An 11,502-nucleotide genomic window follows, 5' to 3' on the forward strand; every position below is an offset into this window, starting at 1 on the left:
ACTGCCAAATGTCTTCTGCTCACCACTAAGAAACCACAGCCAGGCTCCTCATAGGCAATGTTCCCTCCAAGCTGCAGAGTCTTGTGAGCAAAAATTCTACTTTGTGAGCTACCGGCATTAAAGTTGTGAGCTACCAAATAAATTAGTTCGCTCTGGGGCCATTTTTCCTGAGCTAAGACAAAAATGTGTGAGCTGGAGACTAAAAACCTGTGAGCTAGCTCACGCTAACTCAGCTTAGAGGCAACACTGTGCATAGGTATGCTTTAATCAAGGGACATGGTGGCTCAGTGGTAGAGCATCTGCTTGCTAAGCAGAAGGTCCCAGGTTCAATACCTCGCATCTCCAAAAAAGGGTCCAGGCAAATAGGTGTGAAAAACCTCAGCTTGAGACTCTGGAGAGCTGCTGCCAGTCTGAGTAGACAATACTGACTTTGATGGACCAAGGGTCTGATTCAGTACAAGGCAGCTTCATATGTTCAAAGCATCTTTAAGCAATGAGAGTCAGTATGGTATATGGTTGGAACTTTGGTGCTTGGTGAGAGAATCCTGGTTTAAAATCTTCATTCAACTAGAAAGCTCACTGGATGACCTTGGGCCAGTCAATTTTTCCTTCATCTAGTACCGATCACTCCATCTTGGGATATTTTACTTTGGTCTGTGGTTTTGGAGGGATGGGGAATTCAGGTTTCCAAGCTCTAGTGGGCCCTGATTTTACAGAAGAGCTCATCAGAGACAGGTACACTTGCAATAACGTCTGTTTATCTGGAACAGAACTCTATCACAAAAAGTTAAGGGTAAGGGTCACATGCTTCCTGCTTAGAACAAACAACCAGTAACTAAGAACTCCACTCAATAGGAATACATTTATTTATTTATTTATTTATTTACGTTACATTTATATCCCACCCATTCTGTACAGACTCAAGGTGGCTAACAGCATGAAATAGACATTAAACAAAAACAATAAAAAATAACAATGGTGCTACTCAGGTGGATCATGTAATATTTTCTTTCTCATGCGCACAGATCCTGGGCAGTTAGTAATAAAAGCGCTATGGATCCAGATGTGGTGGCAACCCTCTCCCATTAGATGTTATATGCCATCCGAAACAGTTCAGTCTTGCAGGCCCTACGGAACTGCGATAAATCCTGCAGGGCCCTGATGGCTTCCGGAAGGGTGTTCCAAAATATTGGGGCCGCAACCGAGAAGGCACTTGCTCTAGCCCAGGGACAACCAGAAGATTTTGAGAGCTTGATCGCAGTGCTCTCTGGGGAACATGTGGGGCAAGGCGGTCCCACAGATAGGTAGGTCCTAGGCCATAAAGGGTTTTGAAGGTTAATACTAGGACCTTGAAATGGATTCAGTATGCAACAGGCAGCCAGTGCATTCAAATACTAAACCCATTAAAATACCAGAGGAGAATTGGACTATTCCACTATAGACCACTTGTGTAAGTGTGTGTATGACACTGTGTATGTTAAAAATTATGCATGGGATGGAAAGAATTGACAAAGAGAAATTTTTGTCTCTCTCCAAAATACTAGAACTTGAGGGCATCCAATAAAGCAAATGGACAGACAAAAGGAAATACTTTTTTTTTACACAGACAGTGGTTAAAATGGGGAATTTGCTGCCAGATTATGTAATGATGGCCAGAGGAATAGATAGTTTAAAATGGGAATTAAATAGATTAATGAAGGCTAGGTCTATCAGTGACTGCTAGCCATGGTGACCGAGAGGAACCACCACATTCAGAGTCACTAATCCTCTGAATCCCAGAGCCAGAAGGCATCAGTTGAAGGTCTCAGCCTTATGCCCTGTTGCTGGCCCTCCAGAGGAACTGGTTGGCTTCTGTGAGACAGGATGCTGGACTAGATGAACCATTGGTCTGATCCAGCAGGGCTCTTCATATGTTCCTATATGTAGGTGTGTCTCTGTGTATAAAATATACTTTACTCATCTTTTCCTGCCTAAAAGGTTAAGAATAGAAGAAAGGGGGCATATATGCTTCATTCTGAGCTCCTTGGAAGAAGGGCAGGGTAAAACAAAATTAACTATAGTAATTATATTCTTAAACTAGAAGGGATGCATATGGAATGGTGAGGCAGTTAGGGGTCAACTGCGTAGGTGGCAGATGTCACAGTCATATTGCTCTTAGATATGATTCTGAACATTACCTAACCTAATTTACAGATTAATATGGCAGACACAGAGCAAAGAGTGCCTGCAGGTGTGAACTAGGGTTGCCAGATCCTATTCAAGAAATATCTGGGGAATTTGGAATGGAGCCAGGAGACTTTGGGGATTGAACCAGGAGACATTGGGGGTGGAGACAGGAGCAAGATTGTGATAAGCATAATTGAACTCCAAAGGGAGTTCTGGCCATCAGATTTAAAGGGACCACACACCTTTTAAATGCCTCCCCTCCACTGGAAATAATGAAGGATAGGGGCACTTTCTTTCGGGGCTTTTAAAATTGGACCCCCTGGTCCAATCCTTTGAAACTTGGAGGGTATTCTGGGGAGAAGCACTGGATGCTCTGCTGAAAATTTGGTGCCACTAACCCAAAAAACAGCCGCCCGCCAAGAGTCCCAGATATTCATGGATCTATTCTCCATTATACCCTATGGGAATTGGTCTCCATAAGGAATAATGGCGTGCCCAACAGCCATCCCCCCCACTTTCTGATGACCCTGAAGTGGGGCGAGGGCCTCCAAACTGGGGGATCCCCTGTCCGCACCTGGGGATTGGCAACCCTAGTGTGAACATGGAAATTGGCAAGTTTAAGAATGATAATTATATAGGCTAATGGGATTCAAAGCAAAGTGTGAAGGATTCTAGCAAGAAAATGTCAAACTTATCTCTGAGATAAGTTTATATTTCATGTTTGTTAATCTTTGGAAGGTCTATGAAACATAACTTTTAAAGTTTTTTTAAGGCTATGTGATATTATAGTTACTCAGGACATGGGATGGTGTTTCTGTGTCACCAAACTTTTATTTTGCAATATATTGAAATGCATTCATCTATTCAAATTCAAATATACTTCTCCAATACATTACATATTTTCCTCCCCCCCCCCCCACTCTTATTCATGACCTCCGCCGGTATTTAAAACAAATTAAAAGCATATTAAAGGTAAATTCACAATTATAGAATCTTTAGAGACATGGGATGGTGTTTCATAGTGACTATTATTTTTGCTAAGCATCGTCGCAGTGTTTTGATTTTTCTTGATTTAAATGGTTTTAATTTGTTCCTTGCATTAAGTCTTATTTGTTTGGGAGGGGGGGAAAGCAAGGTCATAAATATTTTAATGAAAAATAAAGAGTAGAAAAGAAAATTGAAAATAAGATTCAGTGTAAGTGTATGGGAAGTAATGTACATATTTTTGGATTATTGCTCAAAGCTTTGGGGATGGCAAGGAGTTCCTTATCATTTGATGATCTGAGCTGTTAAATGTCTCCTTCTTAAGCAGTTCAGCAGCCTAATTTATCCTTCTATGTATGCAGGCTAGATGCTTATTAACACTGTAATGCTCAGGAAAAGAACAGAAGTATGCTGATATATTGATTATTTTTATAAGGACATTTATTGGCCTCGATTATTTTTTATTATAAGGACATTTTATAATATGCAGATGTAAATAAATTTCACACTAGCAACTTGTTCTGGTCACAAGTATATGCTTGGTTGTTTTTAAGGACATTTTATAATATGCAGATGTAAATAAATGTCACACTAGGAACCTGTTCTGATCATCTTTGTATAGTCCACAAGTGTGCATTTTATTGTGCTTATTGTATTTGTCTTAGGTTATTTTATTATGTTGGAATGTATTATGATGTGACCTGCTTTGAGCGGGAGTGGGGGGGTGGTGGGGGGTGGGCTCCCTCTGGGAATCCTACCCCCCCAGGGAAAGTGCATGCGCAATACATAGCCTCTCCTCTCCCGGTGTAGTGAACGCCGCGTGGTCACTGTCTGGCTATGCCTGGCAGATGGTCACTGCAATGGCCTCTCCTGCATTACTGCATCCGTAGCAACACCTTCTCGCTGGTCCCCCCCGTTTTCACAGAGTTTGCTACGTCATGGTGCGACCGAATTGTCCAGCGGTATAACCGGATGGGCAGGCTGGGCCCACCAACCTCGTCAGCCTAAGAGAAGGAAAACTCTAACATCAAACCCGGGCAGATAGAGCTCGTTAATGTAACACCTACCACCTGGAGGACTCACTGCCGGCGTCCCGGCTTACTGGGCCATGGCAGATGACCCCCAGGTGAAAGGGTGGAGCCAGTACCGCGCACACTGCGCTTCACCTAAAAAATTCCTCTGCGCAGGCCTGAAGGGCATATCCACACACACAACTCACAACGCATCAAGTCCTGCAGCGATAGGCAAGGGGCGAAACGGCAGGTGGAAGGTGCCACTGGAAGCCGCAGTCCCGATCCTGCATGTAGGCGGTTCAGGATATTGGTCGCCTGATGCTAACCCGGAGACGAAAGCATCTTTCGGCAGCACCCTGAACGACCAAGCAGCCTTATCTAGGGACAGCACTGCTTGCTCCACACGGAGAGGGGCCTAGAAAAGGTGGCCTAAACAAAGCTCGTCTCCCCCACCCCAGTTGGCTAGCCGCGGTCAACGGGCATCCTTACTTGCGGTCGAAAAATAACAACAAAGAAAAGGCATGCACCTGCCTCACAAAGTGTGCAAAGACTAAAGCTTGCGTGTTGGAACATCAGAACCATGCTTGACACAGTAGGCAGTGGTCGCCCTGAACGACGCTCTGCTCTAGTTGCCCACGAACTTCTCAGGTTGAATATCGACATAGCAGCTCTCAGTGAGGTCCGTTTCCCTGAGGAAGGTAGTCTTCAAGAACACGGTGCTGGCTATACCCTCTACTGGTCGGGTAAGTCAAAGGCTGAGAGCCGCCTTTCTGGCGTTGGCTTCATGGTCAGGAACTCCATTGCCTCCAAACTCGAAAACCTTCCAACAGGTCACTCAGATCGCATCATGTCCATGCGCCTCCCACTTCAAAACAAGCAGCATGCAACACTCTTCAGTGTGTATGCCCCAACCCTTCAAGCAGATCCTGCAGAAAAGAACAAGTTCTATGCTGATCTACGCAACCTCGTACGGAAAACCCCTACAGAGGACAAGGTGATCATCCTTGGCGACTTCAATGCCAGAGTAGGTAAAGACTCGGAAGCCTGGAAAGGAGTACTTGGCAAACACGGCATTGGCAACTGCAATGACAACGGGCGCCTCCTGCTAGAATTCTGCATGGAGCACCAGCTCACCATCACCAACACTATCTTCCAGCAGAAGAACAGTCTGAAGACAACCTGGATGCACCCACGGTCCAAGCATTGGCACCTTATCGACTACATTCTGGTGCGCCAGAGAGACCTTCGAGATGTCTTACACACCCGAGTAATGCCCAGCGCAGAATGTCATACGGATCATCGTTTTGTACGCTGCAATCTCCGTCTTCACTTTAAACCCACACCCAGGAGAGGAGGTATCCCTCGGAGGAAGTTTCAGGTTGGCAGCCTCCAGTCAGCCGAAGTTAAAGCTGCCTTCCAGGCAAAACTCCAGTCAAGAATTGAGGACCTCAGTTGCCCCACAGACCCTTCTCCAGAAGCACTCTGGGAACACCTAAAAACTACCGTCCTGCAGATCTCTGAAGAAGTCCTCGGGTTCTCCACAAGGAAGAACAAGGACTGGTTTGATGAGAACAATCAAGAGATCCAAGAATTACTGGCAAAAAAGAGATCTGCCTACCAAGCACATCTTGCTCAGCCCTCCTGTCCTGGGAAAAAAGCAACCTTTCGCGCTGCATGTAGCAACCTCCAGCGCAAGCTTCGAGACATTCAGAACGAGTGGTGGACCAAGCTTGCAGAGAGAACCCAGCTGTGTGCAGACACTGGTGATTTAAGAGGGTTCTACGAAGCCCTGAAGGCAGTATATGGTCCATCATATCAGGCTCAGAGTCCCTTGCATAGTGCAGACGGCCAAGTGCTCCTCACAGACAAGGCATCCATACTGAACCGGTGGTCAGAGTATTTTCAGGTTCTCTTCAGTGCCAACCGCGTAGTTCAAGATTCAGCAATCCACCTCACCCCACTTCAACCGGTGAAAACAGAGTTGGATGAGATCCCCACCCTAGAAGAGACTGTTAAAGCCATCAAGCAACTGAAAAGTGGCAAGGCAGCAGGAGTTGATGGAATTCCACCAGAGATCTGGAAGCATGGGGGCACAGTACTACATAGCTCACTTCACAAAGTACTTGTCACCTGCTGGGAACAAGGCAAATTACCACAGGACTTTTGCGATGCAATCATCATCACCCTATACAAGAACAAAGGGGAAAAGTCAGACTGCTCCAACTACCGGGGGATAACCCTGCTCTCCATCGCAGGCAAAATCCTTGCCAGAATACTCCTGAACAGACTGGTGCCCACCATTGCAGAAGAACTCCTCCCAGAGAGCCAGTGCGGCTTCAGAGCTAACAGGAGCACCACCGACATGGTATTTGTTCTCAGGCAGCTCCAAGAGAAATGCAGGGAACAGAACAAGGGTCTGTATGTGACTTTTGTCGACCTTACCAAAGCTTTCGATACCGTTAGCAGGAAAGGCCTGTGGCAAATCTTGGAACGTTTAGGATGTCCCCCAAGGTTCCTCAGCATGATCATCCAGCTACACGAAGACCAGCGAGGCCAAGTCAGACACTGCAACGACCTCTCGGAGTCCTTCCCAATAGGCACAGGTGTAAAGCAAGGCTGCGTTCTCGCGCCAACTCTCTTTACGATCTTCTTTAGCATGATGCTTCAAAGAGCCGCAGTAGATCTAGATGAGGACGATGGTGTCTACATCCGCTATCGCACCGATGGCAGCCTGTTCAACCTGAGGCGACTAAAGGCACACTCCAAGACAATGGAAAAACTCATCCGAGAGCTACTGTTTGCTGATGATGCTGCACTCGTCTCCCACTCGGTATCAGCTCTGCAGCATATGACGTCCTGCTTTGCAGAGGCTGCCAAGCTATTCGGCCTAGAAGTTAGTCTGAAGAAGACAGAAGTTCTCCACCAGCCTGCACCCCAGGAAGATTATCACCCTCCCTGCATCACTGTGAGTGAATCAGTTCTGAAGACAGTCCAGCAGTTCAGCTACCTGGGGTGCATCATCTCCTCAGATGCCAAGATCGACAAGGAGATTGACAACAGGCTGGCAAAGGCAAACCGTGCATTTGGCCGACTGCACAAAAGAGTGTGGAGCAACAAGCATCTGAAAAAAGGCACAAAGATCAATGTTTACAAAGCGGTTGTGATGACAACCCTCATCTATGGCTCCGAATCGTGGGTTTTATACCGTCATAACCTGCGACTCCTTGAGCGCTTTCATCAGCGCTGCCTTCGCACCATCCTCAACATCCACTGGAGTGACTTTGTGACCAACACTGAAGTCCTCAAGCGGGCAGAGGTTACCAGCATCGAGGCACTGCTGTTGAAGACGCAGCTGCGCTGGGCAGGGCATATTTCTAGGATGGAAAACCACCGCCTTCCCAAGATTGCCCTGTATGGCGAACTCTCCACCGGCCATCGAAATAGAGGGGCACCAAAGAAGAGGTACAAGGACTCCTTGAAGAAATCCCTTAGCACCTGTCACATCAACCATCACCAGTGGTCTGACCTAGCCTCAGATCGCAAAGCATGGAGGCACACCATCCACCAGGCTATCTCTTCCTTTGAGAACACACGCATAGCTGGTCTTGAGGACAAAAGGAGATTGAGGAAGAATCGCACTGCTACAGGACCAACCCTAAATCAGACTTTTCCCTGCAGCCGCTGTGGCCGGACCTGCCTGTCCCACATTGGTCTTGTCAGCCACCAGCGAGCCTGCAGCAAACGTGGACTATTGCACCCTTCTTAAATCTTCGTTCGCGAAGTCAAGCCGAGAGAGAGATTTTATTATGTTGGAATGTATTATGATGTGACCTGCTTTGAGCGGGATACAAATGTAATAAATCAAATAAAAAATGTATAGTATAGGCAGGATAGTGGTCACATTAAATACAATACTGTTCATGCTGCTAGAACAAGAACACAATACCCATAGAAATCTGAGTTGATAAGACGTTAATATGAATCTACATAATATGATAATATTTAAAGAATGCAAGTGGTTTGGTGTCAAAAAGCATAACAATAGTAGCAGTTTCCTTGTCCAATTGGAGCATGTGTTGGGTTTATTGAAAGTATGGCAAATTTTGGAATGACTGCTGGAAATTTTTGGAGCACAATCTGGTTATGTTAGAGTGTAGTAGTGGTTAAGTGTGTGGACTCTTATCTCTTATCTGGGAGAATCATGTTTGATTCCCCACTCCTCCACTTGCAGCTGCTGGAATGGCCTTGGGTCAGCCATAGCTCTCATAGGAGTTGTCCTTGAAAGGGCAGCTTCTGGGAGAGCTCTCTCAGCCCCACCTACCTCACAGGGTGTCTGTTGTGGGGGAGAGGGAGGTAAAGGAGATTGTGACCACTCTGAGAGATTCAGAGTATAGGGCGGGATATAAATCCAATATCATCATCAATCATCATCTTCTTCTTCCTCCTCCTCCTCCTGAATCCATATTTCCTCAAATTCTAGTTATTTTGACAGTCAGGAGTTCCATTACTGTGATGTAGAGGAGAGAAATTGTGGACATGTAACTCCCTGCCCATCATGCTGGATAAGTGTAGGAAGGCCATGAGAGCTGAGTGCTTGTATGATCTATTAATCATAATTGTTTAAGTGACCTTAGCTTTGCTATACACATGGTTTCTCTAATTTCATTGTTCCTTCCACCTCTTTGGAAGGGCTGTATGCTGGTGAGAACATGTGATTTTGAGGCACACTCCTGTTACATAGCACATATAAATGATTATTAGAGATTAAATATTTGAAGCACCTCATAGAGCAGGGGTGGGGGACCTCCGTCCCGAGGGCCGTATGCGACCCTCCAGGTCACTTGCTGTAGCCCTCAGGGATTGCTGGGCCGAACCAAGCCATGTGGCAGCCTCCCTGGGGCCTGGCTGGCCAGCGAGAATTGTGGGGCCCAGCTGCATTGTGCAGCAGCCTCCCCAGGGCCAGGGTGGGATCACAGGGCCCATATGTACTGTGCGGCAGCCTCCCTGGGGCCTGACCAGTTAAGCCAATTGCCCTAAAGATAGGATTTTGGGGAATTTAGAGTGGAGCACAATCAGCCTTTCAGCGAGATCTAAAACCTATTTATACAGAAGGCATCTGCTTTGGAAGTTACCCAATAACAAGACAATATAATATAATAATCAAGGGGTTTTATTATAGAATAAAGACAAACATACAGACAATAAAGACAAAGTCACACAACACACATACAGTCCTAATAAAGATAGGGTTGAAATAGACAGGGGTAAACACAAGGATTGACAAACAGGGTAATAATTACCTATCGTAGTCTTCGAGGAAGGCTCCAATAGTGACGAAAAAGGAGATGGGGGAACGGACCCTCAACTGATCAGGTATCAGGGTGTATCTAACAGCAGAGTATGTGGTACTGTTAGATGCACACTTGTGGGGAGTTGGGTCAGAGGTTATAAGGACTACCTTGAACCCTTAGGGGGTAGGAGGTCCAGGGGATTATGACACTGGGTCAGGTGGGACATGACGCTGTACCACATGGTACATTACCTCAGAGAAGGGGACGCTCTGAAGTGACTGTAGGGGCTGGACTTGTGTGGTGGGCAGTGGCCAATCTATTCTGGGTACCTGATTGGATGCCCATATCCAGCCAATGAGTGTATCTGGCCCTGGTTACCTGATTGGGTTTCCAGGTAACAATGAGCAAAAGGGAGGCTCCAGTGTGACAGTTAGGGCAAGGCATGGGTGGAGGTATTGGGTGAAGGTGATTAAACAAGTTCTCCAAACTTATCTAAAAGTGACAATAGAGGGCCAAATTGGTACCTAAGGTGACACCCGATTTATATAATAACTATGTCTCTGAGTGAAGCTGCTCTTCCTCTTCTTTATTCCTCTGCTGGGACCATCCTTTGTCTTGGGTTCCATTGGACAAAAGCTTAGGTAGTCTGGCAGAATCTATGCCTAAAATAAGCTTGATTGCCTTATGCAGAAGTAACAGCTGTTGAGTACGTGAGCCTCTTGCTTCTCTGTCATGGAGTCTGGCACTGCAGGAAGATGGTTGCTGATGATGTTAGCCTACCAACATGGCTTTCATGGTCAAGGCTGGAAACTGCTTGCCTGGACAGTTCCTGGCGGCACAACTTCTTCCACTGCAACAGCCGAGATGGTGCACGCATGGAGCGGCTGGAAACCCATCTGTACTTCTGGCTAGCGCTCTTCCAGAGATATAGAGTGCTGTTGTAACACTGAGGCTGTTAGTACTCACATAAGTCTCTTATAAAATGGTAGATAAAACCCACATTTCACAGCAGATATGTGTGAGTGGAATCTCCAGGAACCCTGGCAACCAAACGGATGATTACGATGTCTGTATATAACTGATATTAGGGGTCAGCCAGCCAGAATTGCTGCAGGGCCTGGAAAAGTTACTGTCACTCTTCAGTTTGCACTTGATTATCCCAGATGTTGTGGCCTAATATGCTAATGAGTGTGTGACCTAATATGCTAATATTAGGGAATGTGGTCTAATATGCTACTGAGTTCCTGCTGGACCTATGCATTTACCTAGGGCGGTGGGCCGTGTATGTGTGTGTGTGTGTGTGTGTGCATGCGCCAGATTAGGCTCTCCCCACATGATTTCAAATAGAAAAAAACAATTATTTGCATTAATTTTGCTGGCTTGAATCATTCTCCCTTGGCGGAGCACTGTTTTTTAAGTTGATAATTTTTTATGGCCCGCGAATGATGTTATAAATATCCATATAGCCCTTGGCAGAAAAAGGTTCCCTACCCCTGCCATAGAGAAACCTAATTTTAAAAGGCAAATCTCCAGAATATTGGGAATAGGTGACAACCAATATGCTTTCTATGGGTATATACATAATCATGAATAAATACTCATCATATGCAAACTTTCCTTGCATTGTGCAAGGGAAAAATGCAGATGAGCTAAAAGCAGAGTCCACATGCTTGGTACAATTCTAGGACTATTTTTGTGGAAAGTCTTGAAAAAAGGAAGTTTGTACTCTGTAATTGCTCAAAAGGAGCAGAATGTGCTTAAAGCAGATTATATGCTCATGATGGCTTAATACATTGAGCTGAATGAAAAGCACAGCATGTTTACAAGACAGGTTTATGGTAATGACGCACATCAGCATTCATGGAAATATCTAAAACACCTCTGACACTATTGTGCTATTCTGTAACACTCAATGGTGCCCCCAATACAGCAGCCTGAGTGCCTGTTGGAAAATAGGGATCAAGATTGCAGGTATTTTTACACATTAAATTTAGGACATGTGGTTCACATGTAAGGTCACATGTAGGATTCTTTCTTTCTTTCTTTCT

At 45.7% G+C, this 11,502-nt stretch overlaps 1 non-coding gene across 1 annotated transcript; it reads left to right on the plus strand.

Annotated features, from left to right (window-relative positions):
* The first annotated feature begins 272 nt into the window (after positions 1–272).
* TRNAS-GCU (transfer RNA serine (anticodon GCU)) lies at positions 273–345 on the plus strand. Its single transcript has one exon. It is a non-coding gene; the product is annotated as a tRNA-Ser (tRNA).
* Positions 346–11,502: the final 11,157 nt, after the last annotated feature.

Source organism: Heteronotia binoei, chromosome 21 (genome assembly GCF_032191835.1).
Source record: "Heteronotia binoei isolate CCM8104 ecotype False Entrance Well chromosome 21, APGP_CSIRO_Hbin_v1, whole genome shotgun sequence".
Taxonomy (NCBI): domain Eukaryota; kingdom Metazoa; phylum Chordata; class Lepidosauria; order Squamata; family Gekkonidae; genus Heteronotia; species Heteronotia binoei.